The sequence below is a fragment of the Meleagris gallopavo genome, chromosome 24 (assembly GCF_000146605.3).
Source record: "Meleagris gallopavo isolate NT-WF06-2002-E0010 breed Aviagen turkey brand Nicholas breeding stock chromosome 24, Turkey_5.1, whole genome shotgun sequence".
NCBI classification, from domain to species: Eukaryota; Metazoa; Chordata; class Aves; order Galliformes; family Phasianidae; genus Meleagris; species Meleagris gallopavo.
Genome location: NC_015034.2, coordinates 2074018 through 2079926, shown reverse-complemented (window position 1 = coordinate 2079926; position 5909 = coordinate 2074018). Strand labels below are relative to the sequence as shown.

Below are 5909 nucleotides of genomic sequence, written 5' to 3'. Positions count from 1 at the left end.
TTAGTGATTAACTGATCTCAGTGTTTATTTGACCCATCCCTCTGGGTGAGGGTTTCTGCACTGAGGATGGTGTGGTTCCCTTCTCTCCATCACCAGCCCTGTGGGTGCTGACCCCCAGCCATGGGACGCTGCAGGGTTGTTCCTGGTGGCACATGGGCATCATCCCCCAGAGGGTTTGGCACCAATATGGCACCAACCGCTGGGAAAGCTTCAGCTCCTGGTGCTGCTCCAGTCCCCAACGAGGGCAGGGATTCTCTTACACCGCGATCTGTTTATCTCCATGAATGCCATTAATCACGTTCAGTGCCCAGATGGCTTATAACACCACATCCATCCTCTAAGAGCTGTTATCACGCACTCCGAAGATCTGTCAGATGAATAGCCAGGTCAGATGCAGCTGCTCCAATATCCCAAAGAAATCCTATTTATCATCTCAGATGAAACCAAAGCAGTTGCCCCCCCGTCCCCCCTTGGGCTGGCTGCAGTGCAGCCCTCTGGCCCCCAGCGGGTTGGCTGCAGAGCTGTGTTTCTTGGCCCTTCGCATCCCGCTGCTGCCGCCTTCCATCTGCAGCCCCGTGATAAATGGCCGTGGGGTGCCAGGTACAGTTCAACGCTAAAAAATCCCAATGTGTGACTTCGGCATCTCATCGCAAGTCATTAATCTGGGAGGAGGCTGGTGCCAGGAAGGGGCTCTCCATTGCTGGACACGCTCTGTGCAGCCGATGCCAGCGGTGGGGAGGAGGGAGGAAAGGCCCCATCCATTTTCCACGAGGAGAGCTCTGGGGCTGTTAACCCTCTCTGCAGCCCATATCCATACTGGGAAACCTGAGGCAGGTGGCACGTAGCCCCCAGGAGACTATGCTGCAGTGGGAAATGCAAAGCCCAACTGATGCTCTGTGCCTGGAGCAGAGACCAGGAACCGCTGGCACCGGGTGATGCTCCAGCCCTGGGCAGCATGGCTCCTCTCGCCCTGAGGTTCCCCCCTCTCTTCTCAGCACACACACCCCGAGCCGCGTGCCTGGTGCCAAATTGAGTTGTAGCCGTGAATTATTTAGAAGCATCAGTGGAATATTGTTGTATCAGTAACGCAGACTATCAGTTTGTGGCCTTGGGGCTGCCTCAGTTACACACTCCATCACTATTTTCTCTCATGAATAATGTAGGAGCGGAATTACTCTGCATGTAGAGAATTCATACCCTGAGAAAACAAGGTTGCTCCAAAATTAATTTTCCGTACTAAAAGAGCGACAGAAAATCAATTAATCGCATATTATTCTATACGGAGACAGAGTAAGGGAAACAGCGAAAATGGCTGTAGCTATACATCAGCAAATGCTGTATTGGCAGAGTGCTTTGCAGGGCTGTGAGTTACTGCCTGCTCTGAGCGAGGGGAATATATTCTGCCCCAGAGAGCCCTCCAGTGCTGGGATGGGCTGATGGCAGCCCCGTATGGCCCCGCTCCCATGGGTCGGCATGAGACCACGCAGTGTTGAGCCCACCTGGTTCTGCTCCTCCAGTCCTCCTGCAGACCCTACGAGTACCATGACGATGCTGTAACCACACTGCGACCCATGTCCATCACACTGTCTCCTCAACAGTCACCGGCTTAAAAAATGGCATCGTAATGAATGGACAAGAAATGATGAGGCCAACCTCAAAAGAGCGCAGAGCATCAACAGCATCTTCAGGAATAGGACTCAGAGCCAATGTAATGAAGACTCAGGCTGTTTTTCTCACAGCAAATTGTTTTCCCCGAGCACCCAGCTCCTCTGTTATCTCTCAGCACTGTTACGTTTCGAGGGTCATCACACAGTGCAGATCATTATTCCAGCAAAGAAAGCAGCGGCTTTCAAAGTGTTCACAACAACAACAGCTGCAGCTGTGATGGCATTTACAAGTTCCAGCCTCGGCGTTATTAGCCAGGATGGTTTCTGGGCTGAATTTATGGTTGATTTTTTTATTTTTTTTTTAAAGTGCTGTTAACAGGAACATTTGAAGAAGCAATGAGCGTTCCCTGAGCTGTGCTCAGTGAGCACCAAGACGGCCCTGCGCTCTTGCTGTGCTTGGGCAAAGAGCAGCCATTGCTTTGGACCCAATGCCACTTCGTCACCGCTCCTCCAGCGCTAATGCAGACACTTTGAACGCGGGATTATTCTGTCCACCCCCTTTAGACTAAATCTGCCTTGGAAAACAAATGACCCTGTTGGGCTCAAAACGCTCCCGCAGCTGACTCCATAATGAGCTGTTTATTATAGTTCCCATAAGTGAAATCCATTAAGGCTGACAGAAACGCAGCTAAAGTTTACATCCAGCATCCGTTTGAGGGGAGTTCTGGGCCTGAATTAAATTTGCCCCTTCCCTCCTCCACCCCGGCAAAGCCATATACGACTCTTAAATGAATTTTCCATCGTTATTTTCCAGAATAACGCAGAGCTTTGCTGGGCCCTGGCTGATCTGGCATGCCGTCCAACCTGCCTGCTATGAGTCAGAGTTCTCCCCCTCCCAGTGTCAGCTTTCAGTCCTGAAAACTTGAAAGGAAGAAAGGTGGTTTAAGAATGACATTGTTCTTTAGATCTTAGTGAGTAATCTGAGTTTTTTTAAACTTCCTTTCAAGACTAATAGTGGTGCAATGGCATTACAATTGTGGCTGGCTGAAAAATGGAGTTTCCGTTGTGTGAGAAGTTCTGAGGTTCCTCATGAGAATGATTGTCCCAAATTTAGACAGAAAGCCAACATCTGTCCGTGCGTTGCAACCCAAACAATTAATCTTCCTCTGCTGTGTCAATTATAATATGGCCTTAATGCAGAACAGGACTGTCAAAATGAAAGATTTGGGTATTCTAGAAGCAAAATCTCTTCGTAGTTTTCAAGAAGTTAAACAAACTGACATGTTTGTATGGGGCAATAATAGGGGTGGGGGATAAGGAAAGATAAATGATGATCCCAAAGGTAACATAAACGGGAGTGCTGCTGTCCAGCCATCCCAGAACCATATCCCTGCTATTATGTCTCCTTCCTCCCTCTCCTCCAAATGCAGCATCGCTCCACAGATCCAATGGGTCACCCAGAGCTGTACTTCACCACCACATCACAGCACCATCAGCACTGCAGGGTTGCAGTCAATGCACATGAATCGAAAGGAGGTTTGATGGCCATACTTTGTAAATCTAGCAGGAAAAGAGTAATTTCTACAGAGTTGTGTGTGGTAAGTGTGCGAGCAGGAGGGACTGTCTGCATTAGCATATAAATGCATTTAAAGTGAGACAAATACTGGCGGTTTTGGCAAGCAGGATACCTCTGGAATCAGAAATGTAAACTGTTTAGAAAAGGAAACGTTTTTGTTTAAATGTAAGGAGAAGGCGGCTTGGGAAGGTAAACATCCTCCCGGCGAGGCCATCGCTTTCGGAACTGGTGCTGCCCATCTGCGTGCTGAGAAGGTGAATGTCACCCAGGCAGACTTCACTGCATTGGAAAGCTGAAAGCAGAATTAGATCCATTCTGTAAGGCACGGTACATACTTGAGGCCATCTTGGCTTCATGACGCGGTTGTGCACAAAAATAACGTTTGTATGGAAGAATCCCATCGCAGACCTCACTCCTCCCATGAGCTCCCTGCACGTGCTTTGAGCCCATGGAGCTGAATGGGCACAGCCCCGGTGCAACAACAGCGACTTTGTCCCAGCGGCCGTGATTCTGTCTGCTCATCACCAGCGTTTGTTTTGGAAACAGCTGTTAGCCTGTGCGGTAAAACATAAGATGGAAAGTGTCACAGGAATGTGGTTGTCATGTGAAACCTTTCCGAGGAATGGCAGGGAGATTTATAGTTTGCATTTGGTTTTAATTCGATGCATATGGCAGCAGATGCTGGAGATCGGGGAATGGCACTCGTGGCCAGAGTGCATTTTTCGGGGCTGGCGGTGGCCCTACTTTTGGGATGGGAATGCATTTCCCTGCAATGCACCCGCTCAGTGCCGGTCCTTCCTTCCTTGGCAGCTCCCTCCCAACTCTTTTCTCACTGTTCTGCGATCCGGGTACGTGGGATTAGAAATTAAGTGCTTTTCCCTCCCTCCCAGCTTTGCTGTTGGGAAAAAACAAGCCAAACAAGCACAAACAAACCCAAAGCAGATGTGGCTGTGCAATGAAAGAGGAGAGCACTGTGCAGCCCTGTGGGAGCTTCCACGTGGCTGTGGGCTGCATGGGGCTGCGCTTATGGGAGTGGGCTGGCGGCAGTGGAGGGGGCAATCAGAGCACCTCATCCATGAGGAATTGGAAAAATGCGATGTGATTCCTTCAAAAGGAAGGAGAGAGAGCGAGCAATGCAGGGAATGCCACAAAAGTCATGCAGGCAAAAGTCTGCAGCTGGCCGAGCTGGAAAACAAATGATTTTAATCAGCTGCTATTCAACCACTGTCAGCTCTGATTTACTGTGCTCTGCCAATTAAGGGCTGGGGGCGTGGGGGGTAGGAGGTGAGAAACAAAAGCACAGTGCCAGGGGAGAGGATCGTCAGAACAGAGCGGAATGGGGCTCTCACACCCAGAACCCCCCGTGTCCCAGCAGGGTGCAGGGCTGACAGACAGTGTGCAAAGCAGGGGGGGGATCTCTGCAAGCCAAGGTGGTTCCCAAACACATCTTTCATCCCTGCCGCTCTCACGCAAAGCAAATTGCTTCCATGAGCTGAGAATGACAGCATGACTCGAGGTCTCTTCCCCTCTCCTGGATCATGACAAATGGATTCAGCACCAACAGTTCCAGTAGGGCTGCGATATGAGCTTTCCGCAATTAATTAGTGTGGCTAAGTAGCAAGCAATGAAGAAAATTAAAAAGAAACACCGTCTTCCCATGTAGAGCTATCTGGGTATTTGCACAGCTCCCAGCTCGGTGGCAGTGAGCAGCCTGCAGCCTTTGATCCTGCAGCAACTGCAGAACCATTGGCGTTGGCGATGCACACCGGGACCCGTTCGCACCGCTGTGCTCCCGGCAGAGCCGTGTCACCACGCTTTGTTCCTCCTCTTTAGCACTTTGATTTGTGCGGCTCTGCTCAGAATCTCCCTTGCAGCTTGTTGACTTATCACTCATCCCCGCGAGTTCCCATTCTCTCTTCCCCTGACAGCTTTGCCTAATGTACTTATTCATTCAATTTAAATAAATCGAACACGGGCCTATGACAGCCGATAAGTGAGTCACACAAGAACAAACAGAAAGGAAGCACTGCAAATAGTCAAATGTCAAGTAGGAATGGAAAACTGTCCCTACAGCTTCAGCGAACCTTAGATGTCTAATATTTATGGCCAATTGATGTCATTAGAAAGTAAATAAGCCCTCTTATGCTGCATTACAAAAGATTAACTGCAAGCAATGGAGTTTAAATAGCACAGATAAGTGCAGATGGAAATAAACCTGTTTAAAGCTGGAAATATTTGCTGAACCTCCTTGCTGCTTTTAAGATAATTGATCTCTGTATATCTGCATTGAATCTCCCCATAAAAGCTTTGAAACGTCTTCTGGCAGCGCCCGGCTCCCGGTGACTCACCCTCTCCGTATCGCTGCGGGGCGTGCGGGGCTTTGGCATTTCTCAGCACTGGGGGTGGGAGTGTTGGGCCACCACCCATGGATGTGGACTCAGTGCCCGCAGCAGCGCTCTCAGCTCCAAAACTGTCAGAGAAATAAATCGCCCTTCAGATATTGCACTGCGCCCCAGCTGAGGATCTTTGGAAACGGCCCCGCCTGACAGATATTAATGAGTTACATTGTGCTGATAAGGAAAGCGAGCGAGAGAGCAGAAGTGCTGTGCTTGGGAGCTGTGCTCTGCAGTGCCCGCATCGATCTCTGGAGCACGGCCCTCCCCGGGCAATGCTGGTGCTGCTCAGGGTTATGCCCTGGCTATGCTTTGCGCAGTCCTGCAGTGCTC

General features: G+C 50.0%; 1 long non-coding RNA gene across 1 annotated transcript; it reads right to left on the bottom strand.

Annotated features, from left to right (window-relative positions):
- Positions 1 to 1625: 1625 nt before the first annotated feature.
- LOC104914235 lies at positions 1626 to 5699 on the bottom strand. The gene is made up of 2 exons (XR_795898.3): positions 5532 to 5699; positions 1626 to 3737 (listed from the first exon to the last, which is right to left on the bottom strand). It is a non-coding gene; the product is annotated as an uncharacterized LOC104914235 (long non-coding RNA).
- Between the last annotated feature and the right edge of the window lie 210 nt (positions 5700 to 5909).